Source organism: Podarcis erhardii, assembly GCF_964252035.2.
Source record: "Podarcis erhardii genome assembly, chromosome: 2".
Taxonomy (NCBI): domain Eukaryota; kingdom Metazoa; phylum Chordata; class Lepidosauria; order Squamata; family Lacertidae; genus Podarcis; species Podarcis erhardii.
Window position 1 is genome coordinate 66,895,626 of NC_138498.1, and position 23,875 is coordinate 66,919,500.

The following is a 23,875-nucleotide window of genomic DNA, read 5'->3' on the forward strand; positions in this document are numbered from 1 at the left end:
AACTAAGTTTGTTATTGGTATGAGCTTTCATGTGCACTGCTCCTAAATATCTGTAGACAGTGGCCTACTACAATGTGAGTGTTTATATAAAATTTATTTCATTCATTACTTTTCATCCCACCTATCAAGAACTCAGAACAGTCAGTCAGGGCCTTACCCGCCCAGGGCAGGTGGAAAAATGCCTGCAAGGCAGGAAGTAGGTTTTCCAGGACTCACAGCCAAGAGGATTACCGGGTATATATCTGACGGGTGATTCGAACCCACATCTCACCCTGTTGCAGTACTCTGTTGTCAGTAACTATTATATTACTCTCACATTGTTTTGTTTTGTGCATTAATCTGTTGTTTGCCCAGCATAATTTCATGGAAATGTCCATTTCCCCTTAAACACTTTAGTTGTGTTCTGTCTTGTAACACCAGAGATGTTAAATCTTCCGAATTGTCCAGGCAGATTCAGGGATGTAGTTTACACAGAGAGACACCCATGGGAATAGAGTGCTTCTCTGTCAGCTAAATTTAAAGGCATGGGTAAATGGAATTCGAATATCTTTTCAGACAATGTGCAAATTAGTTTTTCATCACATATTAATGTAACACTAATTGTTCTGTAGCCATTAATAATCTGATTTTATTGTCTTCAGGATCCCTACATAAATACTCATTGCACATTTTAGCTATCCAGCTCAAGGAGATTGAAAGCTAAAATATTAATGAAAATGTTGCACTCAGTTACAGTACACTATGAATTTTTGAAATTACATTGGAGTGTTAATTAGAAGCCTGACAAACTGGCTCTAGCTGTGGTCAGACGCAGACCCAAATCTTTTGCAAAACTGCTGTCACGTCATGCAGAAATTAATGGAATATGCAGAAATGGTGAAATTTACCAGAAGAATAAGAAAACAAGACAATAAACTATTTATTAAGAAATGGAAATGGTTTATTGAATATTTACAAACAAATTACAAACAGATCAAGATATTAGCAGGACTACTGTAAAAACTTGCAGTTTCTAAAAAAACAACCCATAATAACAGATGGATAAAGGAATAGGTTGAGACATGCAGGGAAAGATTAAAATAATTTTAAGGAACTGCAGAAAGAGGGGGAGGGAAGTCAAGGTTCAGAATTTTATAATTACTGTTGAATGACTTGTGAAATGTTTTCTTTTTTTGTTATAATCGAAAATTATAAATAATAATTAAAAAACCTGTCACTTCAACAGATGTCATGGCAGTCACCTACCTTAGAATTACTGTGTCACTATGGAAATTCAACATTAATGTACACCTGTCATTTTTTAAATAAGAAAGTATGTGACTTATTCTGAGAACATTTGCTGGTGGGCAAAATGAGGTGCAGCTCTCACCTCACTTCAGGCCGAGGGAGCCAGTGTTTCTCCTCAGACAGCTTTCCAGGTCATGTGGCCAGCATGACTAAACTCCTACTGACACATCAAGGACCACGACGAGTGCGAGAGTTCATGGAAATGCTGTTTACCTCCCTGCCGCAGTGGTACCTGTTTATCTACTTGCACTGGTATGTTTTCGAACTGCTAGGTTGGCAGAAGCTGGGACAGAGCAGTAGGAGCTCACCCCGTACCCCATCACATGGATTTGAACTGCTGACCTTCTGATCAGCAAGCACAAGAGGCTTAGTGGTTTAGACCACAGCGCCACCCACATCCCACTTTTCATTAGTATTACATTCATGTGTGCAACATTTTTGTTGCAGCTGCACTCCACAGGCCCAGGATCTCATGTTCTGCCTGCCTTTGTTACTTCACAGACACGGGATGCAGGTGGCGCTGTAGTCTAAACCACTGAGCCTCTTGGGCTTGCCGATCAGAAGGTAAGTAGTTCAAATTTGCGCGGGAAGGTAAACAGTGTCTCCATGCGCTCCGACACTCGTCAAAGTGTTCCGTGAGCCAGAAGCAGTTTAGTCATGCTGGTCACATGACCCAGAAAAGCTGTCTGCAGACAAATGCCAGCCCTCTTGGCCTGAAAGCTCTGCACCCCATAGTCGAATTTGACTGGACTTAACCGTCCAGGAGTTGCATAGCCATGTTGAGGAGATGTCTTACAGAGAGTTTCCTAAGGACCCTGGAAATAAGCACGGATGCCTGTTTGGACATACAGTTTGAAAGGTGAGGAAAAATGCTGGCATGTAATGGCAAATCCTGGGGGTGCATATTTGGAATTAGAGCAATGATTTCTTTTGGGATTTGGATGAGACAAAATGATTTACATTTCCAAAGACTGTGTCCCCTTGTCAAACTGTTTTACAACACAACCTTATAGGCACCTTTTCAGAAGTATGTCCCATTTACTCCCAGTTAAGTGTATATAGAATTGAAGCCTAATTCATATAGCTGAGTTAAATGCAAGGAACCAGATGGAATGGGCATTGTGTAAGGAGGCAGTGTGTACTCTTTATATAAATCAGTGTTTAAGCTTGTTTTTATTTTTTATTTTTTGGGGGGGAGAGACTTAAGGAAGCTAATTAACTGGGTAATATATATATGCAGCTGTAATGGGCAAATAAATAATTAATTTTATTGCCTTTGTAAATTTCGCTCTTCGGTTATAAATTAATATAATTAAAAGAGTAATGTTTCAGTATGCATTTTTTACTAGCCAAATTTAAATCAAGCAATTAAACTTTAGGTTTCCACATCAAATGAGCTCAGCTCATGGCGATACCAACTGTGTAGATGTACATTTGTTTTTCCTCATCATTACAAAAACATGAAACAAAATACTCTGCAATAAATGTAATCAAGCAAATTATTTCAGGAACTGATGATATATGCGATTTTAACTACTACCAATTAGATTATATAATGGATCATTGCATGGCAAACCTTTTCTGTGTATCAAGCATTTGCACCAATATTATTATTTATGCAGCACTTTCACTACATAGGTCAATACACTTTGCATACCTAATCTCACCAGTCCTTACAAAATGCCTGTATAGAAGGCAACCCAGCACCCCCACAACAGGCTCTCTCACCAAAGTCATGTGACTGCCATCTTCTGGACCTGCACGGAGGAGAGCCACGCCTGAACCGGGCCTTCGGGGCTGCAGTGGCACCTCCTCCTTCTCCACACAGTCAGTGAAGGGACACCCAGATTTTCCCCAGCCCGTTCCAGTCCTTCCCTGGGGCTTACCTCCCAGAGTGTGTTCTTGAGCGAGGTGTGCACCCTGTGGCAGGAACATGGAGAGGAGAACCTCCTGCTGTCTCGGGACCTGTCAGTTCCTTGGCTCCATGGACAAGGAAAGGCGGCCGGGAAAGGTTGCACTTGGTTCCTCAGCCTGCTCTCCACCACCCTCCTCTTAGGCCTGCTGCAGCTGGGATACCCCCAAGCCTGCCCAAGTCTCCTTTCACTGCCTGCTCTACTGCTTGAAAGAAGCATTGTCTTTCTCAAGAGCCCAGGCTGCCATCTCAATAAGACAGTACTCAAGTCGTAAGTAACTTGAAGATTTATTACAAAACAATCAGTCTCAGAGGCTCTACCGAAGCCTTCGCACTTCACAAGTCAGTTGACCCTTCTGAGGAATGCTTCCTGGTTCTGCAGAATATCCTGAATATGCAACCCCTCCGTTTATTGATTTATCTCCTGTCTAAAACCTTTCTCATACGTCTGCTCTTTGGGCTCAGAGGATTAACTGCCTCCTCTTCTGGCAAAGAAATATGATCTCTCCTGCTTTTGAAGCCTTTCTGTACTTCTTGGGAGAGTTGACTTCTCTCCAGCCAGCTATCTCTTAACTGCTGCTCTGCATTCTTGTCATTGGTAAGACAAGGGGAAGTGGACAAGCGGCTACTGTTCCTTGACTCCTGCTGCGATTCTATACCTTGGGCAGAAGTGTTCATGACACTATTGTAGCCAATAGGAAATGTTGCACTGTGTGCGCGTGTGTGTGTGGTGCCCAAAACAGTTTCTCTGGTTTGCAAATGTGCTTACCAGGCCCCTATAGCTTGGTGATTCTTGCTCCAGAAACACTGTCACTCTCCACTGTATATAGCTTTAACATGCTAAGATTTGGGGCTCTTGAATTACATAGCACCACAGGGGGAGACTTCAGGGAGGAGAAAGAAAACAGATCTCGTTTCCCCTTATCTCCTAGACTGCAGCCCCTTTGTGAGAAGTACAGTCCGTAAAGAGTCATCCCTCTGGCCTGCTGGCGAGTCCAATCCTGACCTTCCACCTGATACACTCCCTGTGCTGTTGGACTCACAAGACAGTCTGGGAGACACTTGATTCTTTCGACCCAGCAGAAGGGCAATGAGCATCCCAGTTCTGGGTTTCTGAGCCTTTGTACTGTGGGACTCTCACCTGCCAACCTCTGGGTTAGTGGCTCCCTGTTCATCAACATCAGGCTTAGAGCCAAGAACCCATTCCGACTCCTTAGCTAGGGACTCTGCAGCCTCTGTTTCAGTGTCTTGACACTGTATGTTCCTGAAACAAAAGAATTTATTCCAATTAAATACATCACTTTGCGTATTTTTAGTACTTAATCTTTGGGACCAACTTAGCAGCTATTGTCTACTGAACATGCATTCATTGACATTTCTACAAGTTGTAATAGCATTGCAGTTTGAAAGGATATTATCCCTAGGCACAGTTTTTTTCCCTGCGAAAAGCATGCTGAAGTCAGAAGTTACATCTGAGATGAATTTGGGTCAGTAAACTTTATTTCAGTGTTGCTGAGAATTGTCTGGAGTGGTTACTATGCAGATACATTGCTGTAGGCTTCTTTTTAGCTGTATCTGATTGTTCAAGGGTGAGTGGCTAGGAAAAAAAGTTTGCTCCTTGAAAAACATTTACGCTAACTACTGACATTAAAGCATGCAGCATTACAGTTCTACATTGATTCTTTATATTTGATATGCTTTCAGAACTTTGTTGTTTGGAAAGGAATAGCCATGTAAAAAGCCTCCAAATATTAGCAAACAAGTTTTATGTTCAAAGTTAGTTTGTTCAGTTCTGTTATGATCTGCTTGCAGAACAATTTGTGTCATTGGAGGCTTTAGATGCCTACTATTCTGTTTTTTGTCATTAGTTTTACCCAAGAGTGAGCATTTATGTGGTTCCTCAACACACTTTAGTTATTTACAAGGGAAAGAGCAGTGAAGGGTTAATTAGTCAAATAACACCCAGGACTGTAATGAATCATGCGGAAGAGAAGCTGAGCTGCTTACTTAGCTGTCCACTGGAGTTGTTCATTTGCTGAATCATTTTACGCTGGATGCTTTTAAGTTTGAAACATAGCATGGGATACCAAATATGACAGGAAAGTAGTGGGGGATGCAATTATGGAAATCCTAATTTTCATGTCCCACCTTTAGTTATCAATTGCAAACACATTGGTATTAATCAGCCGTGAAGAGCTGGCTGTGCATTTCAAAAGAAGTATTTCCTACTGCAGAGGTTCTAAATGCTCCTCTTTCTACAGATTAATGGATGTCTTCCTTTCCCTGCATTGTGTAGCATGCGCTGTTGTCTACTTTCATGTTAGTCTCAGTTATTATTATCCATCTAAAACTTTTTAAAACACTTGCAATTTCAAAACACAACCAAAAACAATTTGGGAAGGAGAGGGGGGAAAAACCACCCCCAAAACTCTTTTCTTTTGTCTCTCTTTTGAGTTGGGAAAATATGAACTGGTAAAACTTGAAAGACAAAAAAGTTAGGGGAAATGTATACTTAATGATGGGGCCCTGGCAATGTGGCTATGCTTTGTCACCCCCTTGCCATGATCAGAGTTTGACTTGAGCACACAAGTATAGCAATCATCATCTTTTGTGATAAAGGTGGTTACGGGCTTGCCTGCCTGTTCCCCTTGTCCTAGACTTACAAGAAACTAAACCAGATTCAAGTTAAGCCTGATCACACTATTCCTCCACTCCTTTTTGTTGTTTGCTGTACAAAGTAGGTGAGAGTATCTTTATAGTAAGGAAGATGAATTCCTTAAAACTTCTTGTCTGATTCTTACAATGGAAATCCTTTTCCTCATGAACATACTGCTGAGAGGTTTTAACAGCCAGACTTGAATAGCTGTATGTATCTCTGAAATAGTGTAGCAAGGTAAAGTGCTAGGAGACCCCCAACAAGGATATACAAGGGATGTCAGAATCAAGAGCAAGACCTGACATTATGAGGGGAAATGCTATTCTTGACCAAATGCAAAAATAGGACAAGTATAGAGCAAAGTGCTCAAAAGAGCTTGACACCCAGCAGCTTCTGTATTGTGATACTTTTGGGCAGATCTTCAAAATGAGTTCATCACAAGCTGAGCTTTTTTGAGATTCTGGCTAAGAACCAACTCTGTCATAGTTGTAAAAGAGGGGTTCTTTTAAGAATTACTTCTCTGATTACCTGGCGAGAGGCTAATAATGGTTTAAATCTCATGTGGTTTAAAGCCGACAAGTTCTATTTATGTGTCTTACAGCCTGAGATAAATGTGGAAAACATGCAGAAAGCTATGTCAAATATGAAATCCGCAGTGTGTAGACATCAGGGGCATGCAGCTAACCTTGGTATGAAACCCCTTCACATGAGTAATACATTATCATAGTTGCAATCAGAAAAGTTAAGCAGAGTTTACTTTCTTCCACAATATTCAGTTTGGTGTTTTGGTTTGGTATTGCTCATTGTTTATAAGGCTTTCTTAGAAATTTATTTCTCCTTTCAACCATCTCTCTCCCTCTCCTCCCCCCCCCCCTCAGAGACAGTTCTTGGCACAACCCATGTTGCTTCTTGATTGAATGTGAATGCTAAGTTTACTCAGCTTTGCAAATAAGATTTCTCATCTGAAAGTGTGGGTATCCATTTTGAGCTGAGGTAACTAAAACTTTATGTGAACCGCTCTGAGACCTTCGGGTATAGGGCGGTATAGAAATTAAACAAACAAACAAACAAACAACAACTACACAAAGTATTCCAAGTGTGATGACAACAGAGATTTGTATAATGCCATTGTGAAATTTCCTTTCTGACAGCTGCAACACACGAGTCAACATTAAGATATTCACCACAACCCCAAGATCTCTTTTCTGGTCAATCACTACCTATTCAGACTCCATTAACACGTATGTGAAGTTAGGAGTTTTTGCACAAATATGCATCACTTAACCATTTTAATGCCTATATGGGGGAGATACTTTCAAAGCTCCTTGCAATCCCTTTTTGTTTTTACTCCTCTGGACAATCTAATATCACCTGCAAACTCAGCAATCTTACTGTGTACACTTAAATCCATATCGTTTATGAAAAACTTTAAAAGCACCAGTAGCAATTCAGATCCTTGGGCAACCCTGCTTCTTTCATCTCTCCATTGTGAGAACGGACATTGGTTCCTACTCTCTGATTCCTGAAGTCATTATGCCTCCATTAGCTGGTTAGAGCATGGTGCTGATAATGCCAAGGTCACAATTTTGATCCCCACATGGGACAGCTGCATATTCCTGCATTGCTGGGGGTTGGACTAGATGATCCTTTGGGTCCCTTCCAATACTACTATTCTATGAGACATCTATGATCCTTCTATGACTAGTACCCTAATCCCATGACTACTGAACTTACTAAAGCATCTTTTATGAGAGATTTTATCAAAAGCTTTTGGAAAGTCCAAGTGCCTAGTGTCTATTAAACCACCCCTATCCATGTGCATATTGACTTTTCTACATTTATGCATAGAACACTTCTAAGATTTAATTTTTAATTAAACACAAGCATACCTGTTCCTCATCAGTGTAGGAGTGCTTTCTCTCTTGGGAAGAAGGCATATGCATGAAACTGGTGAGAATGAAATCAAATAATGAGCACCATTAACCCGTGTCTTTATTTCATTGTATCAAGGCACCTTTGGGGTGTTCTTAATGACATAAAGGAAGAAAGAAAGCAGAATTGCAGCACCTCATTAGATTCATATCTGTAGATCCATGCCCCTTCCTGTCATTTTCTTGCAGGGCAAAGTCATAATTTAATTAATTAATTTTACAGAATAAGTCTGACCTGCCAAGCAGCTAGAGCCATCAAACTTTCCAATTACTTGTTGCCAATTTCATGGAGAGTTTAATTATCTGCTCTTCCCTAGGACTGGAGGCTCACCTTTTTTATGCCATTCAGGTTCAGGAGAAGAGAAGATTTCACAGAACAACAAAGTGACACAGTCACTTGTATTCTTTATGTTTAATGATGACTCAATGTGATTAATAGCATATGGCTGGACCTTGTTCCTGGTGCAATGGGGGAGGTTTCAGTGTTATTTTCAAATTTGCTTTCTTGACAAAAATGTTTGGAGCCTAAAATAAGTGAGCAGAAGACTGTTTGCAGAAGGAAACATTCCTGGCTCTGACTTACACCTGCAGCTATCTTTGCTCCCTCAAAATGCCTCTCTGGAGGGTCAGGGAGCCCTCCTGGATAATCTGGTATAGGGAACAAGCTCTTGGGAGAGGAAGGAATCACCTGGTTTGGATGGAGATGTGAATTACATAGGGAATACACTAAAAGGGCTGTGACTTTCTGAAACCAGCTGTAGGCTATATACCTCATAGAAAACTTAGGCTTGCATGGATGTATACATGAAATGGGCCCAAGAGAGAATAGAGCAGTGGCTTGTATAATGTCCTATACAGTGGTACCTTGGGTTACAGACGCTTCAGGTTACAGACGCTTCAGGTTACAGACTCTGCTAACCCAGAAATAGTACCTCGGGTTAAGAACTTTGCTTCAGGATGAGAACAGAAATCGTGTGGCGGAAGCAGGAGGCCCCATTAGCTAAAGTGGTACCTCAGGTTAAGAACAGTTTCAGGTTAAGAACGGACCTCCAGAATGAATTAAGTTCTTAACCCGAGGTCCCACTGTACTGTGAAAGCTTGAGGAACAAGAGGGAAGTGTGGTTGTGTGCCATCAAGTGACTGAGGGTGATATTCAGTGCTATTAAAAATCGAAGTAGGTCTACTGAAATCAGTGGGCTTAAGTACAGGATATCTCTCTGACTCAGTAGTTAGGATGAACATAACAGATTGGAGAACTGATCCCAAGCTAACAAAATGAATTCCAATAGGGACAATGCAAGGTTTTACACTTAGGCAGGAATAACCCGCTGCACAAATATAATATTGCGGGGACGGGACGGGACACTTTGCTTGCCATAAGTACATGTGAAGAGGGTCCAGGGATCTTAGTAGACCACAAGCTTAACATGAGTCAACAATGTGAGGAAGCAAGAAAAGAATAAAATAAAATAAAATGCTAATGCTGTGCTAGGCTGCATCATCAGAAGTATATTGCCCAGAAGTAATAGTATCACTTTATTGTGCCTTGGTCAGACAACACCTAGAATACTGCGTCCAGTTCTGGGTGCCACAATTTAAGAAGATATTGACAAGCTGGGACATGTGCAGAGGAAAGCAACCAAGATGATCAGAGGTCTGGAAACCAAGCCTTATGAGGAACAGTTCAGGGAGTTGGGTATGCCTAGCCTGGAAAAGAAGGAGATATGATAACCATCTTCAAATATCTCAAGGGCTGTCACATGGAAGATGAAGCAAGCTTGATTCTCCTGCTCCAGGGGGTAGAGAACCCAAGCCAATGGCTTCAGTTTACAAGAAAGGAGATTCCAACTAAACATCAGGTAGAACTTTCTGATAGTAGGAGCTGTTAGACAATGGAACAGACTCCCTCAGAAGGTGGTGGATTGTCCTTCCTTGTAGATCTTTAAGCAGATGTTGGATGGCCACCTGTCATCTATGATTTTGTTGAAATTCCTGCATTGCAAGGAGTTGGACTAGATGACCCTTGGGGCTCCTTCCAACTCTACAGTTCTGATTCTATTAATTCAAGTCAAGGAGGAGAAGAAGAGGAGTTTGGATTTGCTATCCCGCTTTATCACTACCCTAAGGAGTCTCAAAGCGGCTAACAATCTCCTTTCCCTTCCTCCCCCACAACAAACACTCTGTGAGGTGAGGCTGAGAGACTTCAGAGAAGTATGACTAGCCCAAGGTCACCCAGCAGTTGCATGTGGAGGAGTGGGGACATGAACCTGGTTCACCAGATTATGAGTCCACCGCTCTTAACCACTACACCACCCTGGCTCTCCACATAGATTCACTACAATAATCTATGGGGTGAGGAGAAGGTGACATCACTGACCATAGTGTTGGCACGGTCCATTCCCCACCCCATTAAGAACGCTCACAGTCTCTTCCTACCTGCTCAAATTGTGGCAATGGCAGAGGGAATATTGCTCGCAGGTGAGCAACCTCTTGCAGAGGGAGGAGACATAGCTGCATTAATTAAAAGCAAAATTGCTGTTCCAGCAACATGGCAAGGATCTCTCAGAAGAGTGGGGACGGAGTTTAAAACCTCAAGAAGCAAACATTGCTTCGCTTGAATTCATATCAACAGATACAACCAAATCAGCCTCAGAGGCTTTAGCTACAGGGATTCAAAATGTGGATCAGCTACACCATCTGTATTTGATAAACCTGGATTTTCAACTCCCATCATCCCTGACCATTAGCCATATTGGCTGGGGCTGGGAGATGGAGTCCAACAGGATCTGAAAGAATACAGATTTCCCACAGCTGTACTAAATGTTTGTTCTCTCTAGTTATGTCTATTGTTGCCATGAGTTACTCCTATCTCCACAGTTAACTCCAGTGCCATCTAGTGATTAAACCACACAGCATCCTTATCACCATTCAATGTAACGCCTGCTGCAAAGTTAATTCATTTGCTTTCTTGAGTTTTTCATTAATCCAGTTTGCATGCTTTATTAAGCCATTTTAGTAGTTTTGCCATCCACATTACAAAACAGAGGTAAAAAAGATAAGTAACCACAGAAAGGGTGGAAGGGGAGGGGGTAGATGATTTGATGCTTTAAATTGGTCATGTGAATTTATTTTTGTGATAATTTTTATAAAATGAGAAAATGGAATACCAGTCAACAACTTAATCTTTTAAAGAAGGTGAATTAGTCTACGGCCATACTACCCTGAACACGCCCGATCTCGTCTGATCTCAGAAGCTAAAGAAGGTGAATTAGACCAATCTAGCCTGATCCACCAAAACAGTTCTTAATTTTTTATGTTCACTTGCCTGTTGACCATAGCTGTGATGTGATTATACTGTGGATTGTGGATCCTGCTTTATCTGGTGAGAGATGGGAACGATTCTTTAACTTTCTGTGTGAATAATGAAAATTTTGCCGTACTGAGTGTATACTCTGGAAATATGGTTGGCATTCACTTTATAGATCTCTGCTGCTGTGTTTATATCCCTGTCATGGTAATGGCAAGGTCTGAAGGAAGCTTTATTCCTGTACTCAGGACCCAGAGGTTTGCTTTGTGGTCCCAGTTGCAGTGCCTCCCCTCCCCGCTCTAAGACTGTGGTGAAGTGAGAGAGTATAAACCAGGCATAGCCAGACTTGGCTCTCCAGATGTTTTGGGACTACAACTCCCGTCATCCCTAGCTAACAAGACCAGTGGTCAGGGATGATGGGAACTGTAGTGCCAAAACATCTGGAAAGCCAAGCAGTCTGGAATTAAGAATGGCCACCACTTTATTGATTACAGGTGTAGGCTCAGGTATTGGGTGTATATCTAGTCCAGCCTACTTCTGGAGGGATGGAACTGTATCAAGATCATGCCAAAGACACCCCCCCATGCTGTCTGCTGCTGATCACAGGGAGGGGTCTATGCTGCTTATGGTGCTTCCAGAAAAACCTGAGTCTTGGATCTCTGGTTGGTGAACTCTTCTCAGGTTGATTCAGAATTAGCAGTTACATGCATAATGAGATAACTCTTAACCACCCCCACCCCCGCAAAGAAACATTTGTATTTGATTTGATTTGTAATTGGGGTTGAACCATATTTTATTGCCTTAACATTCCATCTTTTTTGGTGCAGCCATGGAACTAATCATAGCTCACACTGAGCTAAGCAAACAGTCTGCAAAATGGATTGTTAAACAATCTAGGGAACTGTTGACTGGCAAATGATGTTCAGTGTGTATATACCTAAACATTATGAGCTCGTCATTTCGTATTCCAATAATTCTGAACTTTGCATATATGAGATCTACAACAAAATGAGGGGCTGTGGCTGTTCTTTTACTGTAAAGAAATAAATTTGGAAAGCCCTTAAGAAGCCCACTTGGAGTAGGGGGGATTATATCTGTAAAAAATGGCTCCATAACAATCACATAAGAATATAAGAACGTAAGAGGAGCCTGTTGGATCAGGCCAAAGGCTCATCTAGACCAACATCCTTTTCTCACAGTGGTCAACATGATACCTGTGAAAAACCCACAAGCAGGAATCAGTAGGGGTGGCAAATTCACACACCTACTACACTCTTTTAGAGAATTGGGTGTCACTTCTTAACTCTGAAAAGCACTACTTCTTCTAGTATGACACTTAGGCACAGGAAACAGGAAGGAGCTCTTCTTCCTGTTTCCCCTCACTAAGGCTAAGTCCTTCTAACGATGGTGCAGTTCCAGAGGGAATCTTCAGTTAAGAATAGGTGCCCAATTTTTGAAACAATGTCCTCATAGCTAAGTTCTGCAATGGGGAAGAACCCTCCACCCGGACTGAATGTGCATTTCCAACATATTACATTTCTTACTCTTCTGTAAATTGTTTTCTACTTGCATTCCCATTTATTTATATATTTAGCATTTTACTTTTTTTTTGTTTACACATCATAATTCACTGTCATACATGATTTTTATAACGACTTTCCAACCTGACCTTCCATGGCATTGTTCGTGATACTGCATATCAGTTTATTAGTCTACCCTACTTTCCCCCTTTTTATCCCTCTTTGTATTTAACTGTTGTTCATAGGATCACCTCTACTTGTAGATTAGTTTTGGTGTCGTATTTTTTTTAAATAGTCCCCAAAAGGAGTTCCATTAGCCCTTTATCTTTTTTTTATCCTGGTCCCTTATTTTGGCTGTTAAATTGGCGAGTTCTGCAAATACTAATCTGCTTGCATTCCCCTTACAATTCCGCCCACTGCATTATAGGATTCTCTCTATAAAGATTCCATTTCAGTCTTCCCTATGCATTGTGATTATTTATCATTGCCTCAAAAAAGTGTCACAATAACTACACTGTATTGTTTTTTTTTTTTTTTTGAATGAAAGTTGTTGTAGAAGTGGTTCACTCTGGTTTAGTTATTCTAGGTTGATTCTTATTTTGAACCATGCAATACACAGCAATTTGCATTTAATGCTCTATTTACTGGTAAATGTTTTCTAGCATTGTCATCTTACGGTGACCAGCCCAGATTATAATAAAGCACATCATTTTAGCCTACGTCAATTTTCTAATTTAGTATCACAGAGAAGGCAGAATAACACATGCGCCACAATTCTTGAATTCAAAGATTTCCCTCAAAAGGTGATGGATTTTCAGGCTTTTTCTCCCTGCATGACACTTCATTCCCATCAAGTATTGTGTTACATTCTGCTCTGAATCAGCCAAACAAGCGACCCTAGAATTTAACACCACACCTTCTGTCTTTCTTCTCTCTCTTTTGTTTTATGACTCTTAAAGGATTTGAGGACATTATAGTCATCCTCAGGGGAAAAATCTACATGTCTGTGTACGCAGAAGATTAAGACTGTGTGGAACTTGAGACTGTTCATTGGCAGCAACCTGAGGAATTTGTCTTCTCTCTAATGTTGCTCTGAGGGGCGTGGAAACTGTATCAAAAACTCTGAACCATCAGGTGAGCCAAGGTAAGCATCTCTTATTTTGTTAACTTCCCCATATTTTTCTCATTAATATAAAATCATAAGACTTGGTTCCTTTAAGCACTTACTGGTGCTATATCATTGTTTATGTGATTTTTGTTTTCAGCTGATTTCATTGGTAGCCAGGAGCTTAGTTGATCTTACCACAAGCAGGCATCAGTAGCCTGAAAAACATTTTTCAAAAAAATATTTATAAAAAGAGGTGAAGGAATCACACAGTCAGAAGTTATTATCTTGATCTTATTTCCTTCCTGACCTTGAATGAAATATCCTGTACTGTTCCATTACTGCTGTGATTTTAAGTATGAGAGACTTGGCTGGTTTTGTGTGGCATATCAGGTATGACACAGAGCTATACCTTTTGACTTGGCTGGGCAGGAAGAGATAAGAAAAAGGCACATTGTGTTTAATCGTTTTTGGGGAACAGGAAATTGCACAGCATAAGCAAGCAGCTTATTCTAACAGATACAGAGGACCTCACACTGCATAATTCCACAATTTTTGTTTGGGCCAGATTATTTCTAGAGAATGAATTAGTTGCTTGAACTAATTGAGTTTTGTTGAATGATAAATTGTTTACATGGTTCATGAGTACCTTTATCTTAAATGTCTGGTTCAAAGATGGAGATTTATACTTGACATAAAAAATATGTACTGTTCCAGCTTGTTTTCAAGAGTTGAAGCAACCCAAAAAGTAATCAAGAGCTTCCTGTATCTGAAAAGTGTTTTAAAAAACGGGGTCGTTATGGAGAAATGTATGTAGTCTTCTATGTTTAAGTGACTTCTCTGAACTGATGGGAGTTATAGATGGAAATGTGCACGTATAGAGTTTGAACAGGTGTAACTGAGCTGCAATTTCAGCAGGCAAAGGATTTGGCTCCCACACTGCTGTATGTTTTGAGAGAGAAATGGTATGTAGCAGTCTCCCCCAACTGCATACTATCCAGATACTTTGGACTAAAGCTTCCATCATCATTGGCCATTAGTCATACTAGCTGCAGCCAATTGGAATTAGGATTGATTGCCTTAGAAGTACTTCCTTGTTTTTTTAATGGAATGCCTGTCTCACTCAGCATGCACCATTTGTTTTCAGTGGAGCTTTCATGTATTTTGTAATCAGAAGTGTGTATCTGACTACAGTACAAGATGAAAAATAAATTCCATTTTTTCAAAATACAAAAGAAGAAGAAAGAATGCAAATGTTCATCAGCTGGTAGAGAGAGAACTCACTTCCAGTGTCGCACTGTTCAAGACCTATGGCTGCCTCATGGCCAGGGCTGTCTAACATCTGGAATATTGCAGTATGGTATTACAAGCTTCATGTACATAGTGTGTTGTATTGTTTACAGATCAAATTGAAGGTTATGTGTACACTTTTTCATTTCAAATGCTTCTTTTTCTTATGCATCAAATTTTAATCTTTTTTTTGGAAAAGGGGTGTGCTTTAGTAATACACAGATTTAACTTTTTAAAAACTAACCATGAAGTACATTAATTTTGTAAGCTTCAGTAAAGGGATCTGTAGTGTTTATGTGATGTGCTTTACAAATTTCAATGTTTTTGTAAGATTGGTTCTTGCATACAGCACTTGGATGTTTGGTTTAACTTGAAGCCGCTCTGTAAACACTTTTTGCCAGTTATACTTATGGAAATTGAAATAGTATCACAGTTACTAAAACTGTTATATGTAGCATAGCCCTGACTCCTCCTTTTCCCTATCAACAATGTATCACAGATACACTGTGTCATTAGGCAATGCAAATGTTTTGTTAAAAGGTAAAGGTAAAGGGACCCCTGACCATTAGGTCCAGTCGTGACCTGGGGTTGTGGCGCTCATCTCGCTTTATTGGCCAAGGGAGCCGGCGTACAGCTTCCGGGTCATGTGGCCAGCATGACTAAGCCGCTTCTGGCGAACCAGAGCAGTGCACAGAAACGCCGTTTACCTTCCCACCAGAGCGATACCTATTTATCTACTTGCACTTTGAGATGCTTTCGAACTGCTAGGTTGGCAGGAGCAGGGACTGAGCAACGGGAGCTCACCCCATTGTGGGGATTTGAACCGCTGACCTTCTGATCAGCAAGTCCTAGGCTTTGTGGTTTAACCCACAGCACCACCCGCGTCCCTTGCATGTTTTGTTAGCCTAGACCTATTTGCTTGGAACGAATGTGGCTTTCGTTGCAGTTGGTGGTCATGTGACACAAAGTTAGAAAACCTTTTTAGAACTATCCCCATGGCTTGCTGTATTAATTTGGAAATATCAATATGACTGTCATCCACATCCTAATGTAAAAGGAAAAGGAGTATTTCACTCAGACACACACTGCATCTTTTTAATTGATTTGCTTACTTGCGCAATTTGTGCATTCATTGTGATTTTGATGCCATATACTGTATATTGAATACATATGTTGTCTGTATCTATCCACAATTTTCCTTTTGCCATTTACAAACAGCTATCTGTTTTTATTTGTTCTGTGTTACAATATTTCTTCACTGTTCCTTCAATAGCTTCCTATTCCACGTTTACCCAAATATTTCAGCTATTATTTGCTATTATTATTAAACAAATTTAGAAACTACATCATGGCATAAAGCAATGTACTGGGTAAAAGCAGGAGAAAACACAGAAGCCCAAACTCTTAAGAACAATAAAATAAAATCATCTTCCTCTAAAAAACAATAAAACCATCCACACAAGCTCTAAAAATGACAAAAATCCATTATTTAGATATGAAATTGATCTTCCATAAATGACTGTGTTATACAGGAAAGCCTTCCTAAACAAAAGCGTCTATAGCCAGTGCCTAAACACTATGCCACACACCTCTCTGATTTTGGCTAAACACTATCTGACAGTAAGACGATGGTTCCGAGAATGAAAAGAATATAGTGGTAATCTGAAAATTCCAAAGCGTGAACCACCTTACAAGAAAACACACTTTTCAGGCATAGTTAGTGGTCACTTCATAAAATGAAGCAAATGGAAATGTTAAGAAGACTGCTTTTAGCTGCACTTTAAGGTTTGTTGACAGTACAGTGATGAAGTTGGTGAGGAACTTGGGAATCAAGTTCAATGGAAAAGTTCAAAGGAATCAGGCATATTTAGCCTGGAGATTTTTATTTTTATTTTTTATTTTATGTACCGCCCTATGCCCATAGGTCTCGGGGCAGTTCACAGAATAAAATCAAAATATAAAACCACAAAAAACATAATAAAAATAAAAGCACCAACAACCCAATAACCCAAAATATGACAGCCATATTTACATATTTGAAGGAGTGTAACATAAGCGATGGAGGAATTTTTTATTATTATTATTATTATTATTATTATTATTATTGCTGTTCCAGAAAGTAGGACCCAAACCACTGCTGACTAAACTTTCAGAAGAACTTCCTGCTGGTGCAAGCTGTTTGGCAGTGCCACAAGAGGTGATGGACACTCTTTCATTAGCAGGTTTTAAGTAGAGGCTGAATGACCCAGAGGGGTGCTGTAGTAGTGGATTTCCTGCACTGAAAGGTGACCTTTGAGATTCAGTCTCACTCTGATTCTAACTCTCTGCAGGCTCTCATAACAGTTTAGAAAATATGCATAAAAGCAGAGTATTGCTGATCATGTTTTAGAATATTTAAAGTTTAACAAGAAGTGAGTCTTTCCTAGGCATTTACTCACTGCTCAAGGGAGGTGTGGCTTATTATGAATCTTCTTAAGTCCTTCTCAAGGCTTTGGGACCTCGATACCAAAGTGATGCACTTTGTATTTGTCTTGCCAAGTTGCAAGATCAGCAGACTCACTGTTAACATATCAAGTCTTGTGGTGTAGCATCACATTTGCAGCCCGTTTCACCCAACCTGTCCTGACAAAGCTTTCACTGAATCCATCACCTTGACATATACTGAAGCACAATTTCCAATAACAAATATCTCTGTACAAAAACTCATGATAGCATCAGCAGAAATGGGTTGACGTTCCTGAAAATAAGAAACTGAAGTCTAAAACTAACATGGGCCATAAAATAAATCCATCAGGAAGCAAATAATATGATGACAGTCATGTAGTCTTTCAGACAGTGCTTAAAAATTCCTCCTAGGTATGTTTTGCTCTTGATGATAATTGTACTATAGGTAAACGGCATTTCCGTGCACTGCTCTGGTTCGCCAGAAGTGGCTTAGTCATGCTGGTCACATGACCTGGAAGCTGTACGCCGGCTCCCTCGGCCAGTAAAGCAAGATGAGCACCGCAACTCCAGAGTCGTCCACGACTGGACCTAGCGGTCAGGGGTCCCTTTACCTTTACGTTTTACAATCTGTTTTAAATGTAACTTTGGAAATTCAAATTGCTCAAAAGATTAAGAAATTCTAGGGATGTGGGTGGTGCTGTGGTGTAAACCACTGAGCCTTGGGCTTGCCGATTGGAAGGTCAATGATTCGAATCCCCATGACGGGGTAAGCTGTTTTTCCGGGTCATGAGCAGCCATTTACCTTCCCGCTGGAGCAGTACCTACTGCCAACAGATGAATAGGTACTGCTCCAGCAGGAAGGTAAATGGTGTTTCCATGTGCTGCTCATGACCCGGAAAAACTGTCTGTGGACAACTGTCGGCTCCCTCGGCCGTTAAAGTGAGATGAGCGCTGCAACCCCAGAGTCGTTCACGAATGGACTTAACTGTCAGGGGTCCTTTACCTTTACCCTTTTACAATCTTGGTATTTTTTTTAAAAAAATAATAATCAAGGAACAATTATTCCAGAGTAACATCCTAAACAATATGTGACCTTTAGGATATAACTTTGACAGCTCAGGTGAAACCTACAAGTATAGAATGTGTAAGGTATGCATCATGAAAAAAATTTCATGATGAACTAAATATAGGAGTACATGGACTAATATTTGTGGCATACAGTAAACATTTGACTGGCTGGTACAATTGAATATATTACTGTGGCACTTCCTTAAGCCTATTTCCTTCTGCCACGAGTTAGTAAGCATGGCAAAAATCAACTTGAGGTGCTTCCGTTTTAGGAATACTTTTATTATTTGTGAATGTACCTGTGTGGGGTTTTCTGTGGGGTTAATGCCTTTAATAAAAATAAAAAGTCTAAAATTTCTTACTCTTTTGAGCAATTTGCATTTCCAAAGTTACATTTAAAACAGAATGAGAAAACTTTTATGATAACATTTCATTTGCCCCATAACAAGCCAAGATGCTGGCAACTGATGGTGAACATAATTAAAATGCTCGACAGACGCTGTATAGGCTCTAAAATTTAATTACATAAGTGAATGGTTGTATCCCTGAATGAACCTGCTGTCTTAAGGATAACAAAAATAATTGCCACATCTTTATGGATCTTAGGCTCCTTGCAAGCTGCCTAATTACCTGCATCATCATTGTAGTGTTATTAGAGCACTAAATATTAGTGAGATGTTAATGCCATATTAGTGAAGCAACTGTCTGTTCAAAGGCCAAGGGCTTATTCGCCTGGTGTGTGTGTGTTGCACTTCACAGATTGAATGGCCCATGTACATTTTATAAGTTCTTTTGCAGATCATTTCTCTGATGTTAAATTATGTTGCAAGGTAAAGGTAAGGTAAAAAGGTAAAGGACCTCTGGACAGTTAAATCCAGACAAAGGCAAATATGCAGTGTTTTTTTCATCTTGCTTTAGGGCGAGGGAGCTGGCATTTGTCTACAGACAGCTTTCTGGGTCTTGTGGCCAGCATAACTCACCCCGTTGCTCAGTTTCGAACCGCCGACCTTCCGATTAGCAAGCCCAAGAGGCTCAGTGGCTTAGACCACAGCGCCACCCACTCCCTTTAAATTACGTTGTATGCACCAGTGGTGTCCAAAGCAACTCAGACATGTGTATAATGTAAACATGAATGGGAATACTTAAAAAAATAAAATACATTGTATACAGCTTTTAAAAGTAGTCCCATTCATGCTTACATTATATGCATGTGTGTGTTGTTGTGGATGCCATTGCTTTATAAACTCAAGGTAGAATACAAAACTTTTCACCTTACACATAGCAAACCATAGTTTTACAAAATTCATGTATTCTTTCTGATTTTTTTTAAAAAATAATACACATATGAATATGCTGCTGGACATTTGAGCTCTTTTAAATGAGCACATAGTCCAATTATGTTTTATTTGCAAAAGCACATGCAAAAATGGAAACACAGTACAATGGTACCCCAGTTTAAGAACAGCCCTGTTAACGAACTATTTGGTATACGAACTCCACAAAACTGGAAGTACCGTATTTTTCTGTGTATTAGAGGAGGTTTTTTTGACTCAAAAATCGTGGCAAAAAACTGGGGTCGTCCAATACATGAATAGTGGCATGGGGGGGGGAGGAGAGAAGTGGCACGCCTGCCAGCCAGCCGGTTGGTGGGAGCGCAACTTCCCCCAATGCCGCTGCGAGTGGGAAACAATCTAGGGAGTGTTTCCTGCCCAAAGCTCAACAACTTTGGGCCATCTCCCCTCATTTTCTTAAAATTGATTTCCCCAAAATACGGGGGGGGGGGTGTCTTATACATGGGGGCATCATATAGACGGAAAAATTCGGTAGGTGTTCTGGTTAGCAAACTTTACCTTGGTCTACAAACGGAATCCGAATGGTGGAAGGGCACCGGCGGTGGGAGACCTCGTTAGGGAAAGCACGCCTCGGTTTAAGAACAGTTTTGGTTTAAGAACGGACTTCCGGAAAGGATTAAGTTCGTAAACCGAGGTACCACTGTAATGATTTGAAGATAAAATGCATGCTGATGTTTCCTTCTTTTCTCAGCCTTCTTCCTAAGATGGTAGTGTAGCCAACAGAAATTTGAGGGGAGCAGCAAAACAAGAATAAACGTTAAATAATAGTAGGATTCTGTGCACTATTTTCCTTAGAAGTATAAGGTTTTTTAGAAGAATCTCTTTTTTAGCGGTATGATAAATGAGAAACAGTGACACAAAAATGGTTTAGGATGTCTCTTATAGTTGGTAGAGGCAAAGGGTTAGGAAGCTAGCTGTGTGCTGGCATTCCTTTGTGCAATGCTTGCAGCAATGTCTTCCTTAGAACTGCTGGGAAAGGAGCCAGCAGAAACCCCATAGGTTGCTGCTTTATAAGAGATGACTCAAGAGCTCATTGGCCAGGATTTTAGTAGTAGCTTTGTTTTCCCCTCACTGGCAGTTAATCTAAGTTCGCAGCCAATGTTGTCTGATTGGAGACTTACAACATCACCATTTTCTTCCTTGTCCTGTATGTGCTGGAGGAGCGCCAAAAATCCTTGCAAATGTAACAGCCCTTTTATCAGTCTTGCCTGAAGATATAATGCTACTGTTTGTCCTGTGATCCGATGCACACTTACCTAGGAGTAAGCCATACTGAACTCTGTAAAACTTCCTTCTGAATTAACATGTACAGAGTTTCTCTATTACTAGTTACTTAATAGAGTCACTGTTCTGTTCATAAAAATAAAAATAAAATAAAAGCATGTATTTCTATAGGTCCATTGCCATAAGATGAACAAAACAATTCAAAGTGATTATGTTTTTATCCCTGTGGCTAACTTGTTTTAAGCATTTTTAATATTGAATTTCAAATTGTTGTAACCCTGGGACCTGCTGGTGAAATGCAGGTAATAAATTTAAAACAACAATGTTAATAGAGCCCAGTGTCATTTCGGTTATATGAAAACTTGGCCTAACTAAGTATGGCTTTATTTACCTTTTTGCATGAGTGTCTCCTTAAACAGAACCCACACTCTGTGTCCTGCTGACTTACCCCTCATCTTGTCCTTTGTTAGTCTGCTGGGCAAGACTAACATCCTAATGGGCAAAAACGTCTCCCAGATCAACTGCTGATTAACCCTCCTTAAGAGATCCAAAGGTAGGGAGAAGTCTTCCTACAACTGCACTGTCAAACTGTCCTGGTGGCATTCAATTCTTTTCTCCAGTGCATCTTCCAACAATATTTAATGGTGATGCTCAGTTAACAGCAGTGAATAAATAACCATTATGTAGTTTCTTCCTCCCTGCCCACACATTTCTATTTATACATAGACCACATTCCACACTAAATAATTATTGCATGCTGAAATGTCCATATTAGATTTATGCCACTTGTTTCAAGAATATTTTGAAACCATAACAGGTTCCTTTATTTTAAATAGTTGCTATTTTTCATATGGTGGTTTAGTAATGCAGATTTCAATGGACTGCCTCGTTCTTCCTACCAAGAATCTAAGAAGCTGATGAGCCTCTTACTTGATTACTTCACCAGCCCTTTCACTGCTTCACATCCTTCCCAGCTGCTCTGGGCCTGAAGAAAACTGCTGACTAAAGGAAGAAGCAGGTGGGAGCAGGCATAGTAGGTTTAGTGCAGTATAGTGACGGTCTGTATTTTAGGTGCCTTAAGCCTAGTTGTGTAAATAGGAGTCAGGTACACAGTAGCCAAGTGACTCTCTGATCATCAAATATTGCTGCTTTCTCTATTTTAGGGTGGTTGTTTCGTTATTGCTCATGCATTTTTGTTGGTCAGTGATGAGAGACTATAATACACAGTTATAATTAGCTAATATTTTATAACATGAACCTTACAAAAAAGGATGGTGGAGAAAATGCGCTAGAAAACGTAGTTAAGCTGGAAAACTTCAGGCTGCTATCTCAGTTGTTACAGGTGTTCAGGTTTTGGCTTTATGTCTGACTTACCTATTGAGTCTCTGTGTGCATTGTAAACTTACAGGAACAAAACAAAGCAAATGCAAATAAAATAAACCTGTCAACCGTCATGAAAATTGCAGCATCTGAGTTCCATAAAAACCCATCAATGATGAAGTTACATTGAAAGTGAGTCAGACCTGCTCTGCAATTTTATTGCAACCATTCCAGAAGCATTTCTTTTGTTTTGAGCCAAACACAGAGCCAATTAAATCTGATTGCAACCCTTCAGTCTGTTGTTTATGATGCTCTATAACACCCAGGGGAAAGCTCCAATGCATTATTGGCCAGTATGTGAATTTACTCGACATTGGATTGGGTTCAGATGATCTTTCCCAGCTTCATTAGCCATCATTTATGAAGCTGGGAATGAGTGTCAGGGTCCAGAACTTCACACACCTAGTTGTGGTGCTAGGTGGATAGCTCTGAAAGTGGATGAGTCAAATTCATGATAGAAAAGGCTATCGATGGCTATTAGCCACAATTCTATGCTCTGCATCCAAGGCTGGAGGTAGTATGCTTCTGAATGCCAGTTGCTGGAAACCATGGGAGGGGAGATTGCTCTGGCAACTGTGAGGACATGATGCAGAACTGGGTCATGGTCCTGACCCAGAAGACTTTTCTTAGGTTCTTAAACCTGGTATGTGTGTCTGCAGAAAGAGGGTAAAACGAAATAAGGTTCTTTTAATATACCAGTAATAGAGGAGAAGGGCAACTAGAGGGGAGGAGGGCTGGAAGGAAGTGATTGTTCCTTGACAATTACAGCAAATATAAATTGTCTGAGTGGGCTTTTTGTGTGTTTTTTTAAAGAATGTGGTTTTAGGGTCTCAACAGAGACTTGAAATTAAATAAGGACATTTTATGCAAAGTATGGGCTTAAACTAGTTTTACAAAGTTCAGCTGAGGACTTTTGATTCTTATCTGCATTGCTCACAACAAAAACTAAATGTATTTTCAACAATGTAAATTGTCTTTAAACGAAGCTCTTTCAGTAATTTCAGCAGGAAAATCATTAAGTGGTCCATCAAAACCCTTAGCAATGTTCAAGTGGTCCATGGGAAAAACGGGTTTGGGAAACACTGCAAAATCACATATTTTTAAAAATGCTTTAAAGGGATTTTTAAAAAAAGGTTTTGAATTTTTACAGTTGCTGTTGGCATCCTTATAGGGTCAAGCAGAAGCTAAAAGTGATGCTGGACAGACACACACCTTGACTGCTTTCTCTCCAGGAAGAATTTCTGGCTGCTAACTATTAACTCAAACATACCTTGTCATAAGCACAGTGCACATGGAGTAATAAATCTATAATAGGTTAAAGGTGATGGTTGCTCAGTGCTGACAATTACTTTGAGCCACAGGCTATGCTTTCATTGGACTTTTCACAGCATTAACCTA

General features: G+C 40.2%; 2 protein-coding genes across 3 annotated transcripts in view; one reads left to right on the forward strand and one right to left on the reverse strand.

Moving 5' to 3' along the window:
* The window catches only part of SGCD (sarcoglycan delta), a 394,603-nt gene that overhangs the window by 125,059 nt on the left and 245,669 nt on the right, over positions 1-23,875 (forward strand). Inside the window, exon 3 of the mRNA XM_081851583.1 lies at positions 13,573-13,757. The gene's annotated coding sequence lies outside the window, so the exon portion shown is untranslated. The remainder of the gene's footprint in view (positions 1-13,572; positions 13,758-23,875) is intronic.
* LOC309336095 (syncytin-2-like) overlaps positions 1-23,875 on the reverse strand; it is a 396,307-nt gene that overhangs the window by 108,909 nt on the left and 263,523 nt on the right. The gene's annotated exons all lie outside the window — the stretch shown is intronic.